We start from the raw sequence: 13,857 nt of genomic DNA, 5'->3' as shown, positions 1-13,857 counted from the left end.
TTTCGGACACATAATTAGAAGTAACCACGAAGGTATACTAAAAACAGCTTTAGAATACAAAATACCTTAAAAAAAGAAAAGAGGCAGACCCGCATTTTCCTGGCGAAATCAATATCGAACAATGGCATGAAGCTGCACCAGATAAACAGAAGATGAAAAAACTCACCAAATCACTATATAATACAATGGTTGAATCCGAATACGAAACGAATGAGGAGTCAGACGGAGATACTTCGAACAGCTCATTACTTCCATCGGATTTTGCCGGGTTCAGCGATGAAGAAGACTTCGCTGGATTTTCAGAATAAAAGATCCTTTCAAATATTTAACAATCTAACAAACATTCTATACATATTTTTCGTTTTGTTTTTCTATTTAGGTGATGAGCTGAATATATAAACGTAAGATCAAGCATGCAATAATCAAAATTAAATACTTGCATATCAACCATCTAACATATAGTACTAATCGTATACATATATAGATTTCAGACATATTCTACATACAATGGAAAAAGGAAATGAAACTAGTGAGAAATAACATAGGTTATAAGTGAGTAGATAATAAGAACATCGTCTTCAAGGTAAGAAAAACTTGCTCATACTTTAAAAGGAAAATAATTATTCAAATAATGGACGACATGTTTCATTCACATTTCGAGAATTATTCCAAAGGAAATCAAGATCAAGATCATTAAAACCAGCTGAATCGGACAGCACGTTTAATTTTTTTAAGTGCTGCAAAGGCTATTCAGTGCGCACATCGAAATAAACATCGATGAACTAGAAATACAATAGACTGGAAAACTTAGACACAATTCTCAATAAAAATTTGGTAAATCCTTATATAATACAGTACAGGGGCAAAAGAGACAAACCATAAAAATGACAAAAACAAGTTATAACAAAATCATAACGAACCTTATAGCTGAACCAATAACCTACGACAAACAGTATATTATTACAACGACATGAATGACTACCAACATTACATAAATGATTATCAATCAATCCGCTTAAAAAATATACCTTTTGAAACAGTTACAACAGTGTCTTTATGGACGACATGATCCTTGTACGGCTGGCGAACTGCTTCAAAAGGAATTGCTGTGTCATGTTAACTAACATTAGAATCATTATTGTAAGTCCCTTTATTTTATCTGATAATCAACCAACCAACCAACTAATACGCTGACGAACAGTACGACCGCATACATTGAAAAACTGAAAATTGCTCCAAAATATTCAATGCACATTAAATAATATACATCGATGAATTAGAATTACAAAAGACTCAATCAACCTTAAAAATATGTCTGAAAACTTGATTATGCATATGTACAACATGTGATAGATTTAGTTCGGAAAAGGTATTGGAGGGTAACCGGCCCTTCGGTGGGGTTTGATCCCACGACCCCAGTTCGCATGACAGGTGCTTTCCCTACTAAGCTACGAAGGACCTCCGTCGTCCACCGCAGCTTAGCGGGTACTGATGAAACCAAATTCCCAGCACCAGGTACCAGCCGATCTCTCGCAATACATTTTCAGAACTAACTCTCTCAAATGTATTTTTGTACACATCATGTCAACCAAGTAGGATGAGTATTTAGTATTGTTCGGCTCCTACACACACAACCTCACACAACCCTACTTCATTGAGCGCCGTTGCTTTGATGAAGTGAGCAATAGTGTCTCACCAATGTATTGGCCGAAGACAATACTGGCCTTGTTGAAATTCTGAAATGTGCGAAGATAATAATTCCACTCCAAATGGCTTAATACCCGGCATATAGGCAATTAACTTTGAATGTACTGATCTCGAGTGGCGATCTCTCTTCGCTTGTGTGGTCGTGTTGGGATCTGACGACCAAACTGGCACAACCTCACACAACCCTACTTCATTGAGCGCCGTTGCTGATGAAGGAAGTGTGTAGGAGCCGAACAATACTAAATACTCATCCTACTTGGTTGACATGATGTGTACAAAAATACATTTGAGAGAGTTAGTTCTGAAAATGTATTGCGAGAGATCGGCTGGTACCTGGTGCTGGGAATTTGGTTTCATCAGTACCCGCTAAGCTGCGGTGGACGACGGAGGTCCTTCGTAGCTTAGTAGGGAAAGCACCTGTCATGCGAACTGGGGTCGTGGGATCAAACCCCACCGAAGGGCCGGTTACCCTCCAATACCTTTTCCGAACTAAATCTATCACATGTTGTACATATGCATAATCAAGTTTTCAGACATAGTAATTAATTTCCACTCCGGGTGGCTTAATACCCGGCATATAGGCAATTAACTTTGAATGTACTTAAAAATATAATACCTTTAGAGACAGTTACAACAGTGTCTTTATGGACGACATGATCCTTGTACGGCTGGCGAACTGCTTCAAAAGGAGTCTCATGTGTCATGTTAAATAACAAAAGAATAAATATTATGAGTACTTTCATTTGATCTGATAATCAACATTCTGAGTCAGTTAATACATTGATGGAAAGGATGACAGCATACATTGAAAAAAAAAATGCATCAGAGGATTTCTAGAAAATAAAGACTTATACATGAACAAATGACTATGACGAAATGACCCGCACAAAAAACTTAAACGTAAGTCCTTTGAAGTAGTCAACAACAGCGTCTTCTTCGACGACATCCTCCGTGTACGGCTGGTAAACTATCTTGAAAGAATTTACGCAACGGTATCATCAAAGGCCTGGCGAAGAGGTTTCTACTCTATTCAGAGTCCCGCCAGTAAACCTAACAAAAAAAATATGTTAAATAATTCAAAAATTTATTCAAGAGAAAATGTTTTTCCTATTGCAAAGTTAATAAAAATAAAAAATATTCAATTGATCGCAGCATTCAAAGGAAAGAAGAAAACTGTATCTAAATTGACATCATTTCAGTACATAGTAAGTAATATCACGTAATATGTACTACTATGTGGATCAATCTGTTTTTAATGGATTATATAATCTTTCTGCGTCTTCTGTGAATGAAAAAAAAACATAAAAATCTTATCTCTCTTTTAAAATATCTAAATGACCACGAACGGTGTTGTGCGCTCAAGATATTGTCGGCGTAGCACCAACTTAGAATTCGGAAGTCGGGACTTCCGAACCGAACTTTCTTCCGAAGTTTTATCTGTCAAACTAATTGATGCGTTGTTTAGCGCATCTTTAGGCGAATCCAGCGCACTATATCCGAAGTTGGGAAAGTTGCCTGTATCTGGAGAAAAATCCAACTTCGGTATAAAAAGCGGTATAAATTTATTCCGGATACACAATAACAAACACATTGATGGCGTTCCACACGCCCTGTATTCGCATCACACCGCCCGGACGTTTGTTGAATATATTTGAAGGCCAAAATTTAACGCGTCTACGTCCACGTCGTCATATCTTTCTCAGTTACACTGAGATGAGAGCAGTTATGTATGTAACGAGGGAGCATTTTCGATCCACCGATTTATGCGCGTCTGCACAGCAAGATTATTATGCAGATTGCAGGTTATTGACTTTATTAAATTATATTCAAATGATAGATACCATTAACATTAAAACAATGAAAGTTTTGTAAATGAAAAAAAAAACAGATTAATCCACCTAGCGTTGGTGGTGCCTTTCTCGCATTTATGTAGTTAAGACACCAACCTTATATGGGGTTTATATTGTCCGATGTACCATTTTCTTCATAACTTATAAACGCAATAACCGATCGTTATAAAATTCAATAGTGATCAACAAGGCTTTGTCCCCTATCGAATGAAACTTGTTGCGAGAAAATCGGTTAAGGATTACTATACGAAAAGTTGGCTAATGTTTTTTATAGATTTTGTGCACACACATACACACACACATACACACATACATACACACGGACAGACAGACATGTGCTCAGCTCGTCGAGCTGTGTCGATTGGTATATAATGCTATGGGTCTCAGAGACTTCTACAAAAAGTTCGTTTTCGGAGTGAAATGATAGCCTTTCGGTACAACTTAGTTGTACGAGAAAGGCAAAAAACGTTAAAAGCACAATTAAGTTTTTCGGCTTGTAATCCAAGCAATATGTTTTAATTATTTTCTAAAGTTGATATTTAGTAGTTATTTGAATTAAGGGGATAAGGGAAGCAAAAACAATCATCAAATCGTCATCATTTTCATCATTGAATGCTTAATTTTTTTCAAAAAGTACAAAAAAATTAATTTGGAAAAAGTATTAGCGGCGCGTGCTTACTCTACATCTACATGCTGATACGTGATACATTAACAGTTACATCAAACAACTAAAAACCGAAATACGCCCCTCCAAAGTTACGAGGTGATAATGCTAGAAAGAGACAAAAGATAGGAAAAATAACACGGTGTGTAGTGCTTCCCCAAGTCACCTTAAAACTCATTACCTAATAACTATAAAATCGCTCGAAAAAGTGAAGAATTCTATACCCAATAGATTTAAGCCGGCCTAACTATAAAATCGCTCGAAAAAGTGAAGGATAGATTAGTTCATATGATACCCATCAATCAAGCGTAAGAATATTTACAGCATGAACAAATAACTAAAATAATTCGGCTCAATTGGAATGAATAGATAAATTTATGCAATTCCTCTTGAGTAGAAAATACACCTGATTTTTTTTTATAAAATGAAAACTTTAATGAATCTTCTTTTATGCTTGTCACAAAACTTTCCCTAAGCTTAAATGGAACGTATGTTCAAGAAATTCCAATAGAAGAAAGCTTCAAACGTTGAACGGTTAAAAAATTTCGACTTTTGTTGTACAATCATTAAGGATGTTCTTGCGTTCAATAATGGCCCGGGCGAGACATTACAAGACAAGGCAAGTAACCCTGCATATTCGAATAGCATAGAACTTCGATTGATTAGTGAAATTACTTTCCTATTGCTGTAACAATAATGCTAGCAATAGTTCATAGGGTCATCCTACATACAGTCTCTATTATTAAATTATTAGAAGGGTCCGAAGGAACGTGGTTGCTGAGTGATAAGTTTCACAACACTCATACTGATTTGTTTGATCAAATTACGTAATTCGGAAGAATTTCAGTTTTGTATTCCACAAATGTATTCCAAAATGCTATGACATCAGCAAAAAGTATTCCGATATGTAATGAAGAGGTAGCAGATGACCTATGGTATAATACACCATCTTTTGCGTAGGAGATGGAAACGGTAACCACGAGGCCCGTTTGCTATAGAAGAACTTATGGACAACAAAATATTCAAAAGTTTCAATTTATTTCCATATCTGATGTCTATATGAGTTAGGTTCCATTACGAAAGACACCAGTGCCTTCACCCATTGCCATACCGAGTTTTCGATTCAGTAAACTAGACTCATAGTTGAGGTTGAACTGTAGAACAAACGCCGCAATAAAAATATATTATGTAGGTAGTAGGATTTTGTTTTGCTATTCTTGACCAAACCAGCTCTGACCGCGTGAATATGAGACAAGTGAATGGCTTCTAGCCGGTTATTCAATACCAGATTGGAGGCGCAGACAGATAACCACCACAAACGAAGCACTCGATCGTACGACGCGACGTGTTCGATGTCAAGGCGGGCCTGTCTAAGAAAACAGAAGTACACACGCAAATGATAACCAAATTCAATTTCTGCTCTCGTTGCGCTGGGGAACCCACTCCTCTAGGGCAGAATTGGATCAGATGGCCATGCTCAGAATAAATACAGTATATAAGAAAAGAATATTGTTCTCCATAAATCGTTTTTTATATTTGTTTGTTTTTGAGACAACTATTTTTCCGACTATTCTGCAGTGCTTTAAGATATTTCTATGTCATATAAATATCATTTTGCTAACTTACTGTGTCTTGCAACAAAATTACTCTTTCGTGATTATTTTCGCGTATTTTTAGTTGCGGTTAAAAATAAGCGTTTTTGTGCACGGTACAATATATTTATTTTTTAAACTTTAACTGAAATCATGTGAATTGTGAATTTACTTTAACCAACAGTTTTTCTTGAAGCGTAACTTGAACGTTGACGTGACAAAGACGTTGTGAATTGATGCTCGTCGTTTTTTTATAAATACTTAATAAACATCTATCTGATATTATATGGAATAGTACAAACTCGTCTTATGACAAGCATCTCTGAATCAACATCTGAATATCATGAATTTACATTCGTAATTAATTCGTCTGTGATGGCCATCTTGCCTTATCTTACCCTCACTGCCCATATGATTTGTGAGGAAGAAAACTTAAATTGATGCTCGGATGTGCTGGTCTTTTCTTTATCTTTGTCGGGCACCAAAATATGACGAAAGGCTATATATATTGTCGATGTTGGTTAGATTGGTCCAGGAAACAAAAAGTTGTTAAATTCTACGGGGCACCCGGGGCATCCCACACAATCCAACTCTTAATAAAACATACAAAATGTATATATACCCACAAGTTCATTCAATTATCGTGTAATGTTCTGTGAAATTGATCTTTATCATATCAACTGCCTATGTTGCAATTCTGAGCTCAATCGGGCATACCGAACAAATTTGTGGAACACGCGAGTGACGGGGTGTACCTATTTTCTTATGTATTTCGGCTGAAAGCCTCACACAAACTTCATATCAAATCCAAATTCTCCAGCGTGTGCACCAAGCGATTGGGCTGAAAATTTAAGAGATTGATTGTCTTATCCACAGGTACAATCCTACGAAGGTGCCCCGTAAAATCTGACATTTTGTTATCCCCATATAAGGCTGGGCCAGTCTAAAGTTGGTTGTATCAGTGTGTACTGTATATATACATAAATGTGAACACAAAGTGAGATACGCTTTTTGGCACTTAATTTTTTTTTTTTCAACGTGTTAACAAGCTACCCTGGTTTGTTATCAATTCTAATTGAACATACAGGGTAAAGATCGATAATTTCGACAGTTATCCTATTTTCGGCACAGGTTGAAAAATTAATTATACAGTGGACCCCGGGAAATTCGGCCGTTTTTATTCTGACTGAACGCTTTTTAATTTGATTTGAACCCGTTCGTTTGCACATCGTTCAAATTAAAAATAGATCAAACATCAATCCTCACTTGGGAAACGTGGATTAGAACGCAGAATCAAAACAAAACAGTCGAAAAGGTCACCAGGAACTATGTTTGTACTATGTTCATTGGGTTACTAGGAATTTATATTAAAAATAAACCCAGATTATTTGAATGAAGTACCGAGATAACTGAGGTCTCCAGTTAGCCTTGCGAGCAAAGGTGTAGAATTTCCAATTCGGAAATAGCGATTTCGATTCTCGGTCTGGCCTTGGATGTTTTCGGGTGGGAAACATTCTCGACTTTCTGGTCTTCCATATCCAGTGTTCATTCATTTATTTAGTTTACATCTAAACAGATAACACTGAATCAACAATTTGACGCCACAATACACGAGGCCGCATCTCTCCATCCTCGGATACGCCCCACGCTCGCCTCATGGTTCATTCTTCGCCGCCACACACCGTCTTCATGCACACCGCCAAAGATGGTCCTAAGCACCCGTCTCTCGAATACTCCGAGTGCTTGCAAGTCCTCCTCGAGCATTGTCCATGTTTCATGTCCGTAGAGGACAACCGGTCTTATAAGCGTCTTGTACATGACACATTTGGTGCGGTGGCGAATCTTTTTCGACCGCAGTTTCTTTTGGAGCCCGTAGTAGGCCACAGATGATGCGCCTTCGTATTTCACGACTAACGTTGTTGTCAGCCGTTAGCAAGGATCCGAGGTAGACGAATTCCTCGACCACCTCGAAGGTATCCCCGTCTATCGTAACACTGCTTCCCAGGCGGGCCCTGTCGCGTCTTTGACGCATTCACCACCAGTCCAACTTTTGTTGCTTCACGTTTCAGGCGGGTGTACAGTTCTGCCACCTTTGCAAATGTTCGGCCGACAATGTCCATGTCATCCGCAAAGCAAATAAATTGACTGGATCTGTTGATAATCGTATCCCGGCTGTTACACCCGGCTCTCTGCATGACACCTTCTAGCGCAATGTTGAACAACAGGCACGAAAGTCCATCACCTTGTCTTAGTCCCAGGCGCGATTCGAACGAACTGGAGTGTTCGCCCGAAATCTTCACACAGTTTTGCACACCATCCACCGTTGCTTTGATCAGTCTGGTAAGCTTCCCAGGGAAGCTGTTCTCGTCCATAATTTTCCATAGCTCTACGCTGTCTATACTGTCGTATGCCGCCTTGAAATCAACGAACAGATGGTGCGTTTGGACCTGGTATTCACGGCATTTTTGAAGTATTTGCCGTACAGTAAAGATCTGGTCCGTTGTCGAGCGGCCGTCAACGAAGCCGGCTTAATAACTTCCCACGAACTCGTTCACTAATGGTGACAGACGACGGAAGATGATCTGGGATATCACTTTGTAGGCGGCATTAAGGATGATGATCGCTCGAAAGTACTCACACTCCAGTTTGTCGCCTTTCTTGTAGATGGGGCATATAATCCCTTCCTTCCACTCCTCCGGTAGCTGTTCGATTTCCTAGATTCTGACTATCAGTTTGTGCAGGCACGTGGCCAGCTTTTCCGGGGCCATCTCGATGAGCTTGGCTCCGATTTCATCCTTACCAGTTGGTTTATTGGTCTTTAGCTGTTGAATGGCATCCTTAACTTCCCTCAAGGTGGGGGCTGGTTGGCTTCCATCGTCCGCTGAACTGACGTAGTCATCTCCTCTGCCTTGACTTTCACTGCCTGTACTCTCAGCGCCATTCAGATATTCCTCGTAGTGCTGCTTCCACCTTTCGATCACCACACGTTCGTCCGTCAAGATGCTCCCATCCTTATCCCGGCACATTTCGGCTCGCGGCACGAAGCCTTTGCGGGATGCGTTGAGCTTCTGATAGAACTTGCGTGTATCTTGAGAACGGCACAGCTGTTCCATCTCCTCGCACTCGGCTTCTTCCAGGCGGCGTTTCTTCTCCTGAAAAAGGCGGGTCTGCTGTCTCCGCTGCCGTCTATAACGTTCCACGTTCTGCCGGGTACCTTGCTGCAGCGCGACCGCCCGCGCTGCGTCCTTCTCCTCCAGAATCTGTCTGCACTCTTCGTCGAACCAATCGTTCCGTCGACTTCGACCCATATACCCGACGTTGTTCTCCGCTGCGTCGTTAATGGCTGCTTTGACTGTATTCCAGCAGTCCTCAAGAGGGGCCCCATCGAGCTCACCCTCTTCCGGCAACGCTGCCTCGAGATGCTGCGCATATGCAGTGGCGACATCAGGTTGCGTCAGTCGCTCTAGGTCGTACCGCGGCGGTCGTCGATACCGAACATTGTTGATGACGGATAGTTTTGGGCGCAGTTTAACCATCACCAGATAGTGGTCAGAGTCGATGTTAGCGCCACGATATGTCCTGACGTCGATAATGTCGGAGAAGTGCCGTCCATCAATTAGAACGTGGTCGATTTGTGATTCTGTCTGCAGTGGTGATCTCCAGGTGTACCGATACGGGAGGCTGTGTTGGAAGTAGGTGCTGCGAATGGCCATATTCTTGGAGGCGGCGTAATCAATTAGTCGTAGGCCGTTTTCGTTTGTCAGCCGGTGAGCGCTGAACTTTCCAATAGTCGGTCTAAACTCCTCCTCTTGGCCAACCTGAGCGTTCAAATCTCCTATGATGATTTTGACGTCGTGGCTTGGGCAGCTGTCGTACTCACGTTCCAGCTGCGCGTAGAATGCGTCCTTATAATCATCAGTGCTTCCGGAGTGTGGGCTATGGACGTTGATTATGCTGAAGTTGAAGAACCGGCCTTTGATCCTCAACTTGCACATTCTTTCATTGATCGGCCACCACCCGATCACGCGCCTTTGCATATCGCCCATCACTATGAAAGCTGTTCCCAGCTCGTGTGTGTTGCCGCAGCTCTGGTAGATGGTATGGTTACCTCTAAACGTTCGCACCATTGATCCCTTCCAACAAACCTCCTGCAGCGCTACGATGCCGAATCCACGGTCCTTGAGCACATCGGCGAGTATGCGTGTGCTCCCGATGAAGTTGAGAGATTTGCAGTTCCACGAACCGAGTTTCCAATCGCTAGTCCCTTTTCGTCGCAATGGTCTTCGCCGATGGTTCCGGTCCGTACTCTCGTGTTGATTGTTCGTTGCGTGAGTTTTTTTTTTGGCTGGCTTGCAGGGCATGACACCAAACCCCCTAAATTTCCGGAGGACCATTCCTCCTTATTTCCGGTGGACCATGGTGCACAGTTTCACTTAGAGTCCCTCGCTGGCACTCGGACGATGATCAGCCGCCCCTAACATGGAGAACAGACGCTGTTGTGAGCCGATACTGACATGGAGAACAGACGCTCAATAAGATTTGCACCTCCGGAGAGGAGCAAACCCCTCCTTCCCTGTCAGCACACAACCATAGTTCCCACCGGGGTTGGTTACCCGATCTTCCCTAAGGTTGCTCGTATCCCGGCCAGCACCGCGGGGAGGTAGGGATAGGAGTCCATATCCAGTGTATTCATTGTATTTGTCACACAAGACACATACCTACTCATGCAATGGCCAGCATAGAAAATCTTTCAATTGATAACTGAAGAAATGCTAATATAGAATACTAAGTTGAAAAGCAGGCCAAATTCTAGTTGGAATATAGAGCCATAGTTCCTGCTCCCTTGATTTAATTGTTGACATCTAATTAGGCCCCTTAGGTTTGTCAGTACTCGAAAAATCAAAAAGTAATTGGGCGTACTGTACTGCTGTTATACGCATAACTGTCCCATGTACATAGGAAATCCCAGTAAACATGGGACAAATATGCGTATAACGGCAGTGTAACATTACGTACTGGGCGTATTGGGCGCACATTAAATTAAAATTACTTCAGTACATTCAAAGATAATTGCCTATATGCCGGGTATTAAGCCACCCGGAGTGGAAATTAATTACTATGTCTGAAACTCGATTATGCATATGCACAACATGTGATAGATTTAGTTCGGAAAAGGTATTGGAGGCTAACCGCCCCTTCGCTTCGGTGGGGTTTGATCCCACGAAACCAGTACGCTAGACAGGTGCTTTCCCTACTAAGCTACGAAGGACCTCCATCGTCCTCCGCAGCTTAGCGGGTACTGATGAAACCAAATTCCCAGCACCGGGCACCAGCCGAACTCTCGCAATACATTTTCAGAACTAACTCTCTCATATGTATTTTTGAAATCAGTTTGTATCAGTTGGTCGTCAGATCCCGGTAAGCTGCGGAGGACGACGTAGCTTCGTAGGGAAAGCACCTGTCTAGCGTACTGGTTTCGTGGGATCAAACCCCACCGAAGGGGCGGTTACCCTCCAATACCTTCCTGAACTAAATCTATCACATGTTATGCATATAAATAATCGTGTTTCAGACATAGTAATAAAATTACCTATTTACTTGAAAAAGGCACAAAACTTGTCCGTACCAAGGTTTGCAGAAATCGCTCTCAATAGATAACGAACAAGGATAAAAGAAAGGCAAAAACTTTTCCAAATCATAACAAGCCATGATACAAAATTTATCAAACTTGAATACAAGTGCGAAAAAACAGAATCGGATACGCAGCCTCCACAGAGAAGTGATGATTCTCGCAGTGTTCTCGCTCTTTTTATATTGGGGACCACTCAGCTGTGTAGAACAAGTCGAAACGCATGATCATATTTAGAACCAATGCTCCCCGCATTTGGAGCTTTTTAAAAATATATATCATGAGGTATATAACCAGAGATGCACAGTGGGCAAAAAATCTGCTCTTTTATTTTTCACAATTTTTAACAATCAAATAAAATTCATTCAGTGAGTGCATAGATGGATATTTGAGTTTTCGAAATGTCAAGATCTGTCAAAATAATACACGCCGGAGCCACGCGGATGCGTGCACAGCAAATACACCGGCGTGTAATACAGGTGTATTTGCTGTGTGCGCGCCCGCGTGTATTTGGCGTGCACCATTTTGTCAAATTGAAGTGATATTTCGAAAACTCAAATATCTATCTGTTAGTTGCACTCACTAAATGAATTTTATTTGATTGTTAAAAATTGTGAAAAATAAAAGAGCAGATTTTTCGCCAACTGTGTAGGACATCTCTGTATATAGCATCCCGAATCAGTTCCTTATCATGACCGCTTGCGGAAAAAATCTCTCACGGTATTTCTTTTGGATTCAATCCCTGGTCCGTTTTGTATAATAGTTTTTTCTAGTGGTTATACAAATGCTGTACAGTCTTTAATAAAACTTTCTACTAAGTTTGAATAATTTTTAGTATCAAAAGGGTTTGTTTTGTAGAAAAATGGCTGTTCCACATGGAAAAATCCCAATACTAACAAGAAAATTTATCAATAATGCTTTAGGTGCATACGGCATTAAAAACCTAAGGTTTATCAATATGTAGTTCTATGGATCGTTTTATTTTTTTGGACATTTTGAGGAATAGCTTGAAATATATATAGATAGCGCCGTTAAATTGGGTATTAAATAGTTCATATTTTTAATTTGCCAAAAACAGTTATCCAAAACATTTTTCCAATCCAATCTCGTCAAAGAGTGGCTGCTGTACCATGCCGAATCAACTCTCCCGCATCCTATCCTTCCCAATCTCAAGACCTCGACCCCATTGAAAATCTGTGGGGTTCTTGTATAGAAAGTTCGAGATCATACATACGATACAGAACTTATACCAATTGAAGAAGGCTCTTGTGAAAAATGACAGAATATCTCCCCGGAAACAACCCAAAAACTGGCAAAATCAATGGACAAGCATTTTTAGAGCGGAGTTGTAGAAAAAATGGGAATATGATGGGTTAAGTTTTGACACTTTAAACTTTGTTTTAAATACAGTACGGACACTGTTTTGGCGTTGATTTTGTATCTTATTTCTGTTGAGTTCATTTATATTCGGGGGCAGCAGGGACTATGTCCAAGGGCTTGGCGATCCCTCCCCAGGCCATCTGCGAGTTGTGGCGCCTGCCTAGAATGTGGTGGGGTTTGACAGTGGGCCCTGTTAAACCTCTATAAAAAGCTGCATGTATCCGCAAGTAGGCTCCGCCAAAGCGACCGTATGCCGCTCAAAGCGCACAAGCCCAAGTCCTGGTGTTAGGTGGGACGCTATACAGCCCTGACACGACAGCCCTCCGACGAGACAGGAGGTTTGCGCAGGCCCAATAAGCCGCCTTTTAAAACAACTATTACAAACGACATAGAAGATAGCATGGGCGAGATTGCTGCAACACCGCACGAGGGCGAACGAGGCACGATACAAACGGGCGCGGAACAGACAAAACTCGATTTTCCGGAGGAAAAAGCGCCAGCAGGAAGATCGAGACCGTGAAGAGACGGAGGAACTGTACCGCGCTAATAACACAAGAAAGTTCTATGAGAAGTTGAACCGTTCACGTAAGGGCCACGTGCCACAACCCGATATGTGTAAGGACATAAACGGGAACCTTCTTACGAACGAGCGTGAGGTGATCCAAAGGTGGCGGCAGCACTACGAAAAGCACCTGAATGGCGATATGGCAGACAACGGTGGCGGTATGGCAATGAACCTAGGAGCACGCGCGCAGGATATGCGACTTCCGGCTCCGAATCTCCAGGAAATCCAGGAGGAGATCGGCCGGCTGAAAAACAACAAAGCCCCTGGAGTTGACCAACTACCAGGAGAGCTGTTTAAACACGGTGGTGAAGCACTGACTAGAGCGCTGCATTGGGTGATTACCAAGGTTTGGGAGGATGAGGTTCTGCCACAGGAGTGGATGGAAGGTGTCGTGTGTCCCATCTACAAAAAGGGCGATAAGCTGGATTGTAGCAACTACCGCGCAATCACATTGCTGAACGCCGACTACA

This window comes from Armigeres subalbatus, chromosome 2 (genome assembly GCF_024139115.2).
Source record: "Armigeres subalbatus isolate Guangzhou_Male chromosome 2, GZ_Asu_2, whole genome shotgun sequence".
Classification (NCBI taxonomy): Eukaryota; Metazoa; Arthropoda; class Insecta; order Diptera; family Culicidae; genus Armigeres; species Armigeres subalbatus.
This window is presented reverse-complemented; position numbering follows the sequence as displayed.